Source organism: Triturus cristatus, chromosome 3_1 (assembly GCF_964204655.1).
Source record: "Triturus cristatus chromosome 3_1, aTriCri1.1, whole genome shotgun sequence".
Taxonomy (NCBI): Eukaryota; Metazoa; Chordata; class Amphibia; order Caudata; family Salamandridae; genus Triturus; species Triturus cristatus.
Window position 1 is genome coordinate 348,569,345 of NC_140583.1, and position 14,553 is coordinate 348,583,897.

General features: G+C 52.4%; 1 long non-coding RNA gene across 1 annotated transcript in view; it reads right to left on the reverse strand.

Annotated features, from left to right (window-relative positions):
* The window catches only part of LOC146860240 (uncharacterized), a 117,886-nt gene extending 114,700 nt beyond the window's left edge, over positions 1-3,186 (reverse strand). Inside the window, exon 1 of the long non-coding RNA XR_014979120.1 lies at positions 3,031-3,186. This is a non-coding gene — a long non-coding RNA (uncharacterized LOC146860240). The remainder of the gene's footprint in view (positions 1-3,030) is intronic.
* Positions 3,187-14,553: the final 11,367 nt, after the last annotated feature.

Consider the following 14,553-nt stretch of genomic DNA (forward strand, 5'->3'; position numbering starts at 1 on the left):
CTTTATCACCACATTGGCCTCAGTCACCTTCTCACTTTAAGCTGGTAGATTTATTATTAGCAATAGCTTTTCACTTAATAACTTCTAATTGGAAACAAGCAGATTAAGTCACCTTTAGAGTCTGGTGGAATGCAGTCTGCTTTCATCACAGACTTGACACCAATTTCGTTACCCCTGTCTCTGTATCAATCAAAAGAGACCTTTTGTGGCTCCCTATATCCTCTTATTTAACTTCTATTGCCTCACATAGTACTCCAATCATCCAAATCCTCTGATGAAGTTCGGAAACTTCCATGATACATTTGTTGTCTTTTGCTTAATTTAAACTATGCACTCGATGATTTTCCCTTTGTTATTTTTTTTTTATTATTACTTGATTAATAATATTGCCTTTTCTACATGCAGAAATTGATCATATGTACTATTATTTCTTGAATATTATAATAGTGTTATGGTTATACTAGTTTTTCCTCCCCTTTTCCCCCTTTTTCATGAAATATTTTCTTGACTTTTATTATTTCCATGCATTTTACTTCAGTATTTTTGATGTTTTTTCCTACCTTGTATTATATTGGATTTCTGATAAATAAACTCTGATGTTTAAACTGAAAAAGAAATCCTGAAACAGGATACAGTTGCAATACATTTGTAATCCTGAGATATTCTCTCACAGAGACAGAGTTCAGAAAAAGGAAAGGAAAAAATATGCACGAACAGCAAACAGGCCAATTTGAATTTATGCTAATATAAGCAAGGATATAAGCAATCAACTATGCATTTTTGTTATGCATTATGACATCTAGATATGATTTGCGGTGTGAATATGTGCTTAAAGTAAGTCAGTCCATTCTAAATTACTTGTAACTAAAATGTACTACTGAATTTCAAAACTACAAACATGTAACTTGATCTAACAATCTTCAAAATAATTTCATTTTAAGCAAATTACATTAGTACATATATAAAGATTATTCTGTGAAGGCTTCAGTAAAATCAGAATTAGCATTTATGTGCAACACCATGTCTTCTTCTCAGTTGATGCACACTTTAACATGAGCAAAATTAGTAATAAGCAACTCTTCAATAATCATTCATAATGTATAATTTGCATTTAGTTCTGTTAATTCTTCACATATATCAATATCCAAAGAAAAGTATTTAGAAATACTTTCACACATAAGTCATCACTTTCATGTTTCTATGTCATGTTAAAAGAATATCATAGAACCTTAGTAAGCACACACCTATGTTATTCAAATGAGAAGTTTTACGTCTACTATACTTTATTCTACATGCTTTCACAATGCAGCAACCACGGGGCATATTATCAAGGACGGTATTAAAATTACTGCCGCCTTAGCGGAAGAAAACTGCCGCGAATGCGGCGATAATGGGCTTGATAATATGCCCTTGAGAATTCCCATAGAAGCCCATGTTCTGGTGTCAACATGGGCTTCTATTGGAATTCTCCAGGGCATATTATCAAGCCAATTATCGCTGCTTTAGCGTCAGTTTTCTGCCACTAAAGCAGCGATAATTTTAACGCCGTGCTTGATAATATCCCCATTTAATTTTATGTGTCAAGTAAGGTTTAAGCAGTTTATCTACTTCATCAGTGTCACGATCTTGACGTCATAGGGTGGCACCCAGTACGGGGGCTTCTAAGGCAATGGGAAGCGAGGGCTCAACCTCTTTTCTCTCTTCTGCGCACCAGGATAACCAGCATTCTGGTGCATCAAACAGGCCACATGGTTACCTGCCCGCTTTCGGATATTTCAAGTGAGTCTGAGGGGTGCGTTGGGGGGCAGGGGGGCTACCATTGGTGTAGCCATAGTATTGGTTCGTGTCGCCGTGGCTGCACTGTGATCTAGGTGGTAATGTCTGGGTAATCAGGTTCAAAGTTGAAATAGCAAGACACAGCTAAGTTCCCGCCACTCCTGGTTGATTTTCCTTACGAAGGTGTGTGTTATTGCTTGCTTGTAAATCGCTAGTGTTGGCGCTACCAGACTGCGGGTTCTCAGTTACAGAAACTTGTCTGGACAATGCAGCTCTGCCAGTCCCCGACCCCGTCGAGCCTGCCGCTGTGTGCCCCCCTGTGGGGAAGTGCCCCGGAGCAGTGCAAGCCGATCGGAGCCCACCCGCATCGGCCACCACGGAGTGCCCCACAAGTGTGAAGAACCACGCGGAGCCCACCAGCGTGGATGAAAGGGCCCGCCGGCCGAAGGTGAGGAGCCGCGCGAAGGGGAACGCGAGGGACGTGACCCTGCACGATCGGAAGCCAGCGGGAGCCCACCCCGCTCCTTCAGCTCCGTGACAAAGCAAGACATGCCCCGAGTGTGAATCGAGGCGAACGGGAGCCCCCCCCCCCGCCGCGATGGCAGAAAGTATGCAGGGACCTTCCCCCACTCGCACAGCGTGTGAAATAGGAGGCTGAGGCGGGCGGGGAAAGCATGGCGGAATAAGCCTGTGGCCGCCCACAGTGGGAACCAAAGAAAGCAACTCACCGACGCGCAGCGGTGTCCGCTGGTGGCGATGGACTGCCGGCCCATGCCCCACCACCATGGGTGAAGTAGAACAGCGCCAACACTCCTTTCCCCGCCGTGCAGCGTGTGTAAGGTGAGGCTGCGGTGGCGGGGTGAAAAGCGCAACATCAGCATCCGGGCCGAGGAGAGCGGCACCTGCACCCCCGCGCGGCCCGTGGAGCGAGGAGGCCTGCTGCTGGGGGGGGCGGGACAGACAGCAAAAGAAACGTGGCTCACCACTATCAAGCTTCCTGAATGAAGCGCGAAGAGCGTGAGGTGCCCCTAGGCGGTCTCCACAGCTAACTGGGGAGACCAAGCATGGAACAGCAGGCACCCGGTGGCCATTCAAAGAAGCCGGCATAAACTGACGCCAGCCCCCCCAGCTACGCAAACCGGCTGGCAGGAGCAACGCGTGTTTGTGTGCGGGCAGGGAAGCGCGAGGGGCAAAAGGGCACCAAGGTACAGTGTGCGCACCGCCCAAAAGCGGAAAATAAGTGAGAAAACTCACCGGGGCATGCTGAGTGGCCGGGGAGCCTCCAGGACAGCTGGACTCAGGGAGTGACGACCCAGGACAGTCCAGGTGGGTCTGCAGCTGGGAGGAATCGGGTTAGGAAGGTGAAGGCAGCACCCACCACGAGTTGACTGCCCTCTCCCATCTGCTCCAACGACGCTCGTGCAAAGGCAGAATCAGGAAACCAGCGAGTTTTCAGGAACAAGGAAAAACGGCCTGAACTGCCACAAGTTAACCCCGCACTGCCATCTAGTGGCTGATCCCAGGTACTGCCTCAGGGAGAAAAAGACAATACCAAGCATAGGCAGCTCTGCAGTGAACAGACTGAGCGTTGCAGCCTGCCTGAGAAAAATGCCATGGCTGCATAAATGAAGAACCGAGAGGGCAGGAGGTGTGAAAGAAGAGGAACAAAGTGGTAGAAGAGCACTGGTGCATTCAGTAAAATACCCATGTGCCAGGAGAGGGGGATGCATGCGGTGGCCAAGGGGAGCTTGCCAAAGGCAAGAGGTGAAGACAGCGGAAAAGATGTTGAAGGACAGGTAGCACCACAACGTGACTGGGCTATCGCAAGAGTGCAGTAAGCGAGTACCCCGCAGAGAGGGTGACACAGCGAAGGAACCCCCAGCACCCGCAGCAGACAAGAAGAGGAGAAGAGCGCAGCCACTAGTGCGCAAAAGGGAGTACCCAGGAGCAAGTCGACGGAGCGGTGGCGCAGACCACCAGAAGCACTGAACTGAGCAGAGGCCGAGAGAGAGCGCAGCGGTGATGCCTGGTGGCCACAGGTTGTCGCTGCAGCAGTAAGAAGGAGAAGGAGCGCCACCAGACAAACGAACGGGGACTCAAGAACTCAGCACCAGGCAAGTGCGAAGACGTGCAAGAACAGCAGATACTGCTCCAGGAACAAAGGAGGTAGAGGAACGCGCAGCGAGGGCACCCAGTGAGGTAACGGAAGAGCGCCATCAGAAGTGCGCCACAGCAGCGTGAGTGCGGAGAAGAAGAGGTGGTTGCGCGAACCACCAGAAGCACGAAGACCCGGGAAAGGGAGAAGAAGCTGACCAGCCAGATGGTCGCCAGTAAAGAGAAGAAGCCGACCAGCCAGATGGTCGCCAGCGAGAAGAAGAAGCCGACCAGCCAGATGGTCGCCAGTGAAGAGAAGAAGCCGACCAGCCAGATGGTCGCCAGTGGAAAGGAGAAGCCGACTAGCCAGATGGTCGCCAGCGAGAAGAAGAAGCATCCGACCAGCCAGATGGTCGCCAGTGAAGAGAAGAAGCCGACCAACCAGATGGTCGCCAGTGGAAAGAAGAAGCCGACCAGGCAGATGGTCGTCAGAAAGGAGAGGCCTGACACGAGGTCTGATCAGAAGAACGGAGAAGAAGTCCGTGATGTGAATGACAAAGAGGATGTCCGTGAAGAGGGCCCCAGGCAAGGTCCGTGAATAGGACCAGAAAGAGACGGACGAGAAGTTCAACATTAGTAACTAGAAGCTAGAAGGTATCGAAAGGAAGAAGGTTGCGATGACCGGTCCAGTCTGGGACAAGACTAGAGGGAAACGTGTAGAGTGCACGCTACACAGAGAAGCCTGGTTAGGATGAGAAAGAATGCGAGAAGACCAGACTGCGTCGCAAAGGAAGGAAAGAAAAGAAGGAGAGTGAGTGGCAAGACGCCATGAAGAGAGAAGAGGTTGACAGGATGTCAGCCTACAAAGGAGGAAGGTACAGTGGCACCACGCCACGGCAGACAACCAATACAGGCGTGCAAGGGACAATGAGGCGAAGTGACCGGGCAGAGTACTCGCATCATCACAGAAGAGAACACCCCGAGACATCGGACCGCCGCCTACTGCCCCCATCAAAGAATAATGGTGAAGTCATCAACACCACCAAGGAGCAGCACAACACCGAAGGGAATCCACACACTCCAGGCAACCGGAGTCCAAGAAGGCAGGCCGCCCAGGAACCGTCTGTGCACCCCGGCCAGCCTGCAGCATACAGAAGTAGAGCACAACCGGACATTTGAAGATCCACCCCTTGGGATAAAGCAAGACTAGGCCGTGGCCCTGTTGGGAGTTCTGAAGCGACCCCTACGCACAGCCTACACGAAGGCCCGCACAGCCCACGCGGTCAAGTGGAAATCCAGGGGCAAGGGGCCTCGGTGGAATTCCAGTGAAATTGGAGTCAGAGTGGGAGAGATGTTTGGCAGCAGCTCCTTGACATTGCGCAGGATGCATGGAAGCCACAGCCGGATACTGGCTGCGTTGCGGCCCAGAGAGGAAGACACTGAACCGGATTCCTGATGGCGAAGACAGCGTGATGGAAACATCATCCTTGGTGGACCCACGAGCGACTAGGCTGGTAGTCCCGTTGGCAGTTCGGAAGCGACGCCGTAGCGCAGCCCACGCGGAGCCTGCACGGTCCACACGGTGCCGTGACCGCCCAGCAGGAAAGCCCACCCGGAGGCGCCGTTGAGAGAGGGGCCCAAGTGAGAGAGGCAAGTCGGAAGCATCTTGGCCATCAAGATACTGGAACAACAGCTAACACGTCACCTCCAGGCGAAACCTCATGCCAAGAAACATCACAGAGTGGATCTCATCACAGCTCCCAGTATCCTGATGAAGGACTCTTGTACATAGACATTGTTACTGATAGACCAGGTCGGTCTCAGGTAGTTTGACAAGACGAACCCGAACGTCACGAACAGTGGTGGTCCAAGAAATCCAACACCGCCGGACTGCGGCCTGAAGATAAGGCTACTTGTGGTTTATTTTGGGGTGCTGTGTTCTTTACAGGTTGGACTTCGTATATTTTCTTTTATCCAAAGTTGGGAGGGATGTAGTATCCGGCTGGATACAGTCTAGTGTTTCTGATGTCATTAACCCACACTAAACACCCACCAACCACAGGCGTCACCAGTCAGGTGACACTAATAATAAAAGGGGCCGAGCGCATGTGCTCGTGGCCAGTTATCTACTATCCATATGGTGTCTGTGTAGTCCTTCATAGCATCTGTGGGCCTAGCGCCCCCACCACTTTACACCAGGTTATTGGACGATGAGCTGCCGCATGCGGGAAGGAGGAGCATGAACTGCCACAGCAGCACCAAGCTGAGTCTGATTTTACGAGGATCGATGAGGGCTGCAGCAAGCCAGAAGGGCCGAAATCACGACAAGGTAAATAGCGTCAGTGCTTGAGTCGGGGGACCCAGATTCAAGTCTCAGCTGGAGGTTCAGCACCCTGTGAGTACGGGGCAACCTTTGTGATCTCTCCGTGCAGTAATGAGCTGGTCTGGAATTCACAAGTCCTCCCCAGCCAAGACATTTCCTGCAATTAACCTCTGCAATTTTAGCAAGAGTTGGTGGCTGAACATTGTTTAGTATGGGGGTAGCAGCATTACCACCTTGGATGTGATACATGGGGTTCTGCTACTAGCACAGAACATAAACTCCTCCACGTTTGCCGGGAGGAAGGGGCAGAGAATCGAGGTACTTCCACAAACTGAGTTCAGAATATGAACGTGCGTCGCTCGACGATGGGTTTTTGGGAAATCTAGCCCATCCATAGAATCATAGAATGAGCTTAGTTAGCGACATCATTGTGCATGGATAGGCCACAGCGTGCATTGGCATCGGATTTACTGGAGACATCACTGTGCATGCATAGGCCACAGCGTGCATTGGCATCGGATTTACTGGAGACATCACTGTGCATGCATAGGCCACAGCGTTCATTGGCATTAGATTTATTGGAATTTACATAATTGGGTGTGCATAGATTACAGCGTATATCAATATTGCATTTATTGGTACTGCCGCTTCTATGCATGCATACATCAGGGTGTACATTGCTATCATATTTATCATTCTCAATATTCATATGTGGTTGATTGCATAGCTCCATTGTTGTAGGGCTTTGATGCACAATTTTTTGCTTAGTTTCCACTGGGATCTCATGCCTGAGCTCCAACAGACGACTCCCAGGGGATTTAAGTATTTAGCAAGTGTGGGCGGAGCTTGCCGGCGACTATGGCGGACGTGTGAGCGCTGAGCTCTTCACCATTGCCCTCACAAAATCCTTACATTGATCCTACACGGCAGAGCTACATAGCGGATAGGAAGGGGGAATCCCTTCTTGACCTTGCGGGGCTGTGTCCGGACCTTTTCAGCCGGCAGCGGGGCCCGGCGGAGCACATACGGCGAGCAGTAACATCCTCGGCAGACCAGGCCGACATCCCCGAACTGCCCTGAGGCGCTCCCCGGTGTGCGTAGCAAAGCGTGCGGCGGGGTCATCTGTGGCCAGCCCGGTCGAGCGTACTCAGCTACATGCCTGGAGTGAGACGGTGGGGCCGCGACGCTGACATCTCCGTAAGGGGTAGGGAGCGACCACAGCGAGGCGACCCTCTTACTTGGCGGGGCCGTTCCGCGGGACTGCCAGTATCGGCGGACTGGACCGGATAGAGCGGCCACACCGCTCTGGACAACCCGGGAACCCCGGCTAGTGGCAGGCTTCTCATGCGGGGAGGTCCCACACGGTGAACACCTCTGAACTGGGACATTATACGGACCACTGGCTTGTATGGCGGAGTGTACACTGGGTGCTTGCGGTGGAGGCGAGGCTCTTGGCGACCCCGTGGAGCTACGCTTGGCGCACCCCTTCTCTAATAGCCCGAAATAAGATCCCCAGAGGCCGGAGGAGTCAGCGCTGTGTGCAGGCTTGCAGGGGGCTGCTGTGGGGCGACTCTGGAGCTACGTGGCGACGAGGCCTGCGGGCTTCCTCGGTGTTGACAGCCCCTCCCCAGCCACTCGGGGTCGCCATTTTGGAATACAGGGCCTGCGTGAGGAGTCACCGTTCGGAACAAGTTCCTATCCGACCTAGACTCTGGGTCTGCGCTGGGGTTGGTGCGGTTTCGCGCACTGACTTCTTACTGAAGGGGGCCAGTCTTGGCTCCGAGGCCGCATGGAATACAGTCCAGTACCCTAAGAAGACAGGGCCGGTAGCTGGGCCATAGACTGCTGTGAGTGCACAGAGGTACGGATTGCTCGGCTCTGGCAGCGGATTTATCGAGTGTCTTGCAGGTGGGCCTCGGGGTGGTTGTCTGTGCTTGGGTACAGCACTGGCTTCCGTCTTGCGTAAGCAGGCCTTGATCTTGGCGATTGCCGATTGACTTACCAAGGGAGCCTTCTCTGTGGCGGAGGACTGCCGATAGAGTGGAGAGCGTGGATTGTGCTGCTTGACCTGTGGGAACTGCGCTCTGCCCAGGCCTGTGGTGGTTTCAAGGACTGCTAGTGGCAGAGACCTGATCGGGTGCTGGCAGATGGACTCCGACCGTGTGCTGTGAGGAGAGTCAGGAGCCGGTGTGCGACCCTGCGCTGAGGGTCTTGGGACCTCGCAGACCCAGCTACTGCAGTAGGCCCAGCTATTAAACCTCGGAGAGGTGCGGTGGTGCGGCCCTTCATCTGCTCCGTTGGGGCCGAGAACCACAGGGTCCTGCGGATTGGAGCTTGAGTCTGCCTCGGCGCGGCTGGACTAGTGGAATTGCAGACCCATAAAATCACCATGGGTAAAGGCGACAAGACACAGCCTAAAATATCTTTCGATCCCCGTAAAGCGAAGGGATCTAATGTCATAGTGCCGGAAGCGTCTCCCTGTGGTACTCCCTCAGAGAGCTCTATGTGTGCGGACATTAGAGAAATGTTAGCGACAATGGAAAAGGGCCTGCAGGGCAGTCTGACAGCGATCGGTACCAAGCTCGACGCACTCTCATACCGCATGGATCGCATGTCGGAGCGGGTGGACAAGAATGCGGAGCGACTGGACATGGCTGAGAAGAGAATCACGCAAGCGGAGGAAGCGCAGACGGAGTGGGATACGGATCGCAAACAATTCAGTAGATTGCTTCAGGTCATCCAGGATAAGTCGGAGGACCTGGAAGCCCGCTCAAGGAGATCGAACATTCGCATAACGGGTGTGGCTGAGTCAACACAAACCGGAAGGATAGAGCTCTTTGTGGAAAAACTATTGCATGCCCTGCTGGGGGAGGACGTGTTCTCTCCCATGTTCGTCGTCGAAAGAGCTCATCGTTCGCTGGGGCCCCGCCCAAAGCCAGGTGCACCAGCGAGACCAATAATAGCAAAGCTGCTGAAATACAGGGACAGAGATACGGCCCTGCGGGTGGCTAGAGAAAAAGGGCGGTTGCAATTTGAAGGAATTGACATCTCCCTTTACCCTGACTTCACGGCGAAAGTCCAAGAAGAACGGAGGCATTTCGCACCGTACAAAAAAACAACTTCGCGACCTAGGTCTGGATTACGCGATGCTATACCCGGCGAAGCTCCGGATCAACAGGCAGGGCCATTTGCATTTCTTCACTGACCCGAGGGAACTGCAGAGATCGTTGAAGGAATGGTCTAAGGAACAGCGGAACAGTCCACAGGGCCAAAATGACACTCTTGCGGATGCATCACGTTTGGAGGAACAGGATTAGTTTGCTGTTGGTGGCTTGACTCTGCAAACGGCCACACCGTCTGGGATTGCTTGTTGGGTGGGGGGTGTTCGCAGTCTTGGCAGTGACCGGAGCGCCTGGAGCTGAATGGACAACAGCGGAGGATGTGGTCCCACATGAGGACTATGCAATTGCTACTTGGTGAGACCTTTCTGATATATTGCGTATGAATAGACACTGTGGTCCTAGTCTCATGGGTTCCGGGGGGGGGAAGTGTATTTGCTCTTGCTGGCTGCTGACCTAATTGCTTCTTGCCTTCTGGAGCTGGAGGACCCTCCCCGGGTCTGTTCCATCCATGTGCTTTGCTGGCCTGTGACTGGGACTTCTTGATGATGGGCAGGTTTGTTGCACAGGCCCAGGAATGCATCTCTAGGCGTAAAGCTTGGATCACAATACGTATAGTGGGGATGCCCCTGGACCTAATGGTGGAGGAAGGAGAGCGGCTCGTGCTGTATGACTATATGGGGGCAATGGTGCGGGGACACGTCAATACTGTGTGCTGTTGACAGGTTGTGAGTTACTTTGCCCGGTAACCTCTGCCCTAGAGCTGTTAGCTCGCATGGTCCCTCCGGGGGCTGGTTTGGGGAATGTTCAAGGAGTTTGTTGTAGTGGGGGGCAGGGGGATGGGTCGGGGTCCTGTCTGGCCAGGTTGGGGGTGGTCGGCTGTGGGTGGGGGGAAGTGACAATAGGGGGATGTTTTGGGTTGGGGGACGGGGGTACGCACGGTACGCTGAGAGGCATGTCCTCTGACCTATCTCTGCATGTTCGAACTAAGTTGCCCGGTGATTGCCAGTGGGTGGCACTTTGCATAGGGAACATCTCTGCTGATTCTATGACACGTTATTGCAGGGATGTCAGACTCTAGAGTTACGAATGGTGACGGTGGCACTACGGCCCTGAGAGCCCTGACGTGGAATGTCAGGGGGTTGAATGATTTTCGCAAACTGCGGAAAGGGCTGAATTACTTCCACAGGCACCACATCGATCTGGCACTTATACAAGAAACACACCTCCCCCTTACGAGTAAAATGCTTTCTGCGAAGGGCCGAGCGGGTAATAGTGTAGCGGCAGGCTTTACTACGCTCTCCAGAGGGGTGGTCACATGGGTAAACCCACGATCAAAACTGAAATTAACAGTGCTGGAAGCTGACTCGGAAGGGCGTTATTTAATTGCTAGATGTGTCGGGAAAGGTCACAAGCTATTGGTAGTTAATGTTTATGGCCCCAATTATGATAATCCTGAGTTCTACGTCGCACTAGCCGCACATTGTAGGCAGTACATACACGCTAGAATGGTGTGGGGAGGTGACTTTAATTTCACATTTAACCCGAACATAGACCGCTCTTCGGGGCCGATGCATCGCCCGGCGGCTGCTGCCTTACACATGCAAGCGGAACTGACTAGACTTGACCTGGTGGATGTCTGGAGACACGGACATCCTGGGAAAGGGGGATATACACACTACTCTGCATTCCATGACGTGCACACCAGAATTGACTACTGGCTAACATCACAGTCGCTGCTTACGGTGATTAAGGGGTGCGTGGTTTTACCACGTACACTGTCGGACCACTCCCCTCTTCTTCTGATACTGGATACTCCGGTCAAAAGAATCCCGCCGTTCACATGGCGGCTGCCACCCTACTCACTGTTAGATGAGGTGTTCAGGGGCGAATTGGCGGAGGACATAGATACCTTCTTTGATAATAACTTGGGTTCTGTTCAGAGTTTCCAAACAGTGTGGGACTCGTTCAAAGCATATATTCGTGGTATGGCTATGGCCAAGCACTCTAGTGTTCTTAAGTCCATACGACAAAGGCTGAAGGCTCTGGAGACGCAACTGGCGCAGTTAGAAGAGCAACATCGGATGTTCGCGGATTCCGATATTGTAGCTAGGATCCAAGCGTTGGTTTCTGAATACAATAGTGAAGCGGATAGGGAGGTGCAGCATATGGGCAAGTATGCTACGGCCCGCACATATGAGGAGGGTGAACGCCCGGGCTCCTTACTAGCGAGGATACTTCGTAATACCAGGAGGCCTCTGGTCATTGACGAACTTGTCACCTCCGCAGGGGCAGTGATTACTGGAGAGAGAGAGATTATTGACAAATTCAGGGATTACTATGCTGGGCTTTATAAATCTAAGTCCTCTCAGATGGAAGAGGAAATAGAGGACTACCTCAGTTATATTAAAATGCCCTTTTTGTCCAACTCTCAGAGGGAATTTCTGATGCTGCTCATACAAAAGGATGAGATTCTGGAGGCACTGGAGGGAATGAGATCAGGCAGTGCCCCTGGGGCTGATGGGCTGACGGTGGCCTTTTACAAGGCCTTTAAGGATAAGCTCCTCCCGCATCTGATCACTCTTTTTGATGATATATGCCAGGAAGGTAGCATGCCAGGTACTATGCGAGAGGCTCTACTCGTCACCATCTTAAAACCCGGGAGACCCACTAACTTGTGCGGATCCTACAGACCGCTCTCCTTGATTAATGTGGATGCCAAGTTGTACGCCAAGGTCCTAGCTACGCGCTTGGCGCTGCTGGTGCCGGAGCTCGCGGCTCCGGAGCAGGCGGGATTTATCCTGGCCAGAAATCTCACATATAATATCCGAACAGTACTGGGAACCATGCAGCATGTGCGCCCAGAGCGCAAAGCCTTAGCTCTTTTCCTGGACATGGAGAAGGCGTTCGACTCTGTGGAGTGGCCCTTTATGGTTAGGGTATTGAGGAAATTCGGAATGGGAGAGCCCTTTTTGCAGATGCTTGGAGCATTGTATTACCGACCCACTGCCAGGCTGAGAATAGGAGACCAGGTTACGGAAGCCTTCGAAGTTGGCTGGGGAACCAGGCAAGGCTGTCCCCTTTCCCCCCTCCTATATGCTCTAGTAGCGGAACCCTTGGCGTGCGCAATAAGAGAATACCATAGATTCGAGGGTATTAACTTTCCCACCTATAAGATCGGTATTTCAACTTACGCAGATGACACGCTCCTATACGTCCAGGACCCGGAGGAGAATCTCTCTTCTATATTGAGGGAGGTGGTCAAATTCGGGGCCCTGTCTGGCCTTAAGGCGAACTGGAACAAGTCGTTAGCGTTCCCGCTGACGCCGGTTACTTTGCCGTTTCATATGGAATATCCACTGCAGTGGACGACTGACTCAATCCGATACTTGGGGATTCGGCTCCACAAGGATCCGGAGGTCCTACTCAGGGAAAACTACGGAGTGGCATACGCCAACCTAGTTGAGGACGTAGAGGTGTGGAGTCGGCTTCCCCTGTCTTTGCTGGGCAGAATAGCCATCATGAAAATGGTGGTTTTGCCAAGATTCTTGTTCATATTCAATAACATCCCAATAGTACTGTCCAAGGCCTTTTTCACGCAGTTGACCCAAACCCTTATTAAGCTGGCCTGGGGAGGTAAACAGCCTAGAGTTCAGTGGAAGGTGTTAACGCTGCCGTATGAGATGGGGGGACTGGGAGCCCCGGACCTGGAACGATATTACAGGGTAGCGCAGGCGGCTCACCTGCACACGTGGATACATGCCAACCCTGATGTCCCACATGTGATTTTAGAGCGATTGTTTGCAGACCCGCTCCCCTTGCCGGCAACTGTCTTCCAGACGGTTGATCGCAACGTAGGAAGATTGGACTCTCTAAAGGCCATGAATCATGCTTGGCATGCGTTGATGAGAGCGCAGGACTGTGCACTACTGTATTCCCCGCTGATGCAGGTGGAGTGGGCGGTTTGGCTCCCCCCACTGCGAGAGAAAGGAGTGCTACAGGCGTTAGACGCTCGGGGCAAAGCTAGGATGGCGGATCTGTTTCTGGATGGGGTAGTCAAGACATGGGATCAGATCGGCTCGGCACGACCTGAGTCCACGCTTCTACAACGCTTTCAATTTCATAGGGTCCGTAGTGCACTGTCAGACCTGTTGGGGCCGGGCATGGCAGAACCCCCGGAAATCCCGGAACTTACCTATGTCATTAAAACGGTGGCGCCGTCCAAACTGGTTACGACTCTTAAAAAAATTGGGGACCAGCACAAGGCGCACCAGTACTCCACAGCGAGGCGAGACTGGCAGAGCGACCTTCAAATGGATATCACTGATGAGATGTGGAAATACTGTTGCGCTAGCACCAAGAAGGTGTCGCTAAATGGTCGACACAGATTGGTGCACTTTAAGTACTTGCAGCGGGTCTATTATACCCCGGAGAGATTGCATAGGTACGGGCTCCGCCAAACAGCGGAGTGTGAGCGCTGTCGCTTCCTAGTGGCGGACTTCATGCATATGGCCTGGTACTGCCCGGGAATAGCTAAGTTTTGGACGGAGGTGTTCCAGGAACTGAGCCAGATTTTGGAAACAGAGATACAGCCCAACCCATCGCTGGCGTTACTGGGGTATTCCAGGCCGCTCCCACTAGCACTGCGACGTCTGACTGATATAGCGCTGTTAATAGCTAGACGAGTTGTGGCGACATGTTGGATGAGAGGGCCACTTCCCACTAAGAAACGATGGGCCAGGGATATGCTGTATTGCAGCACACAGGCGGAGACATATAGCGAGTTGCTACCTCCGAAAAGCCGCCCCAAGAACTTCTGGGGGTTCTACAGAATGTATTTGACTGCCGGGGCCACCGAGACGGCTGACCAGGGGGAGGCACAGAGTGAGGAACTCAATACGCACAACACTTTGGCCGAGGGGGGCACGGGACAAGAACAGGACTCTAGGGGCGCACGATTGTGAGGGATTCTGGAGCGTCAGTTGGGACGGATGCCCGCATGTAGAGAGTGTGGACAGGTACACTTCGGATCTGACTGTCACGCTCTAATAGGGGTCACTAGGAGGGTGAATGCGTAACGCAAGGTTGCATATAGACTGAATGCGGGGGGGTGCTATCACTGGTTGCTACTAGAAAGAAGGACTGAGGACACGTGTACATGTAGATGGGCGGAAGGATGAGACAGCTAGCGTGCGGTGGGTGGGGTGGGTGGTTGGGGTTAGTGATTGGATTGGAAACTAC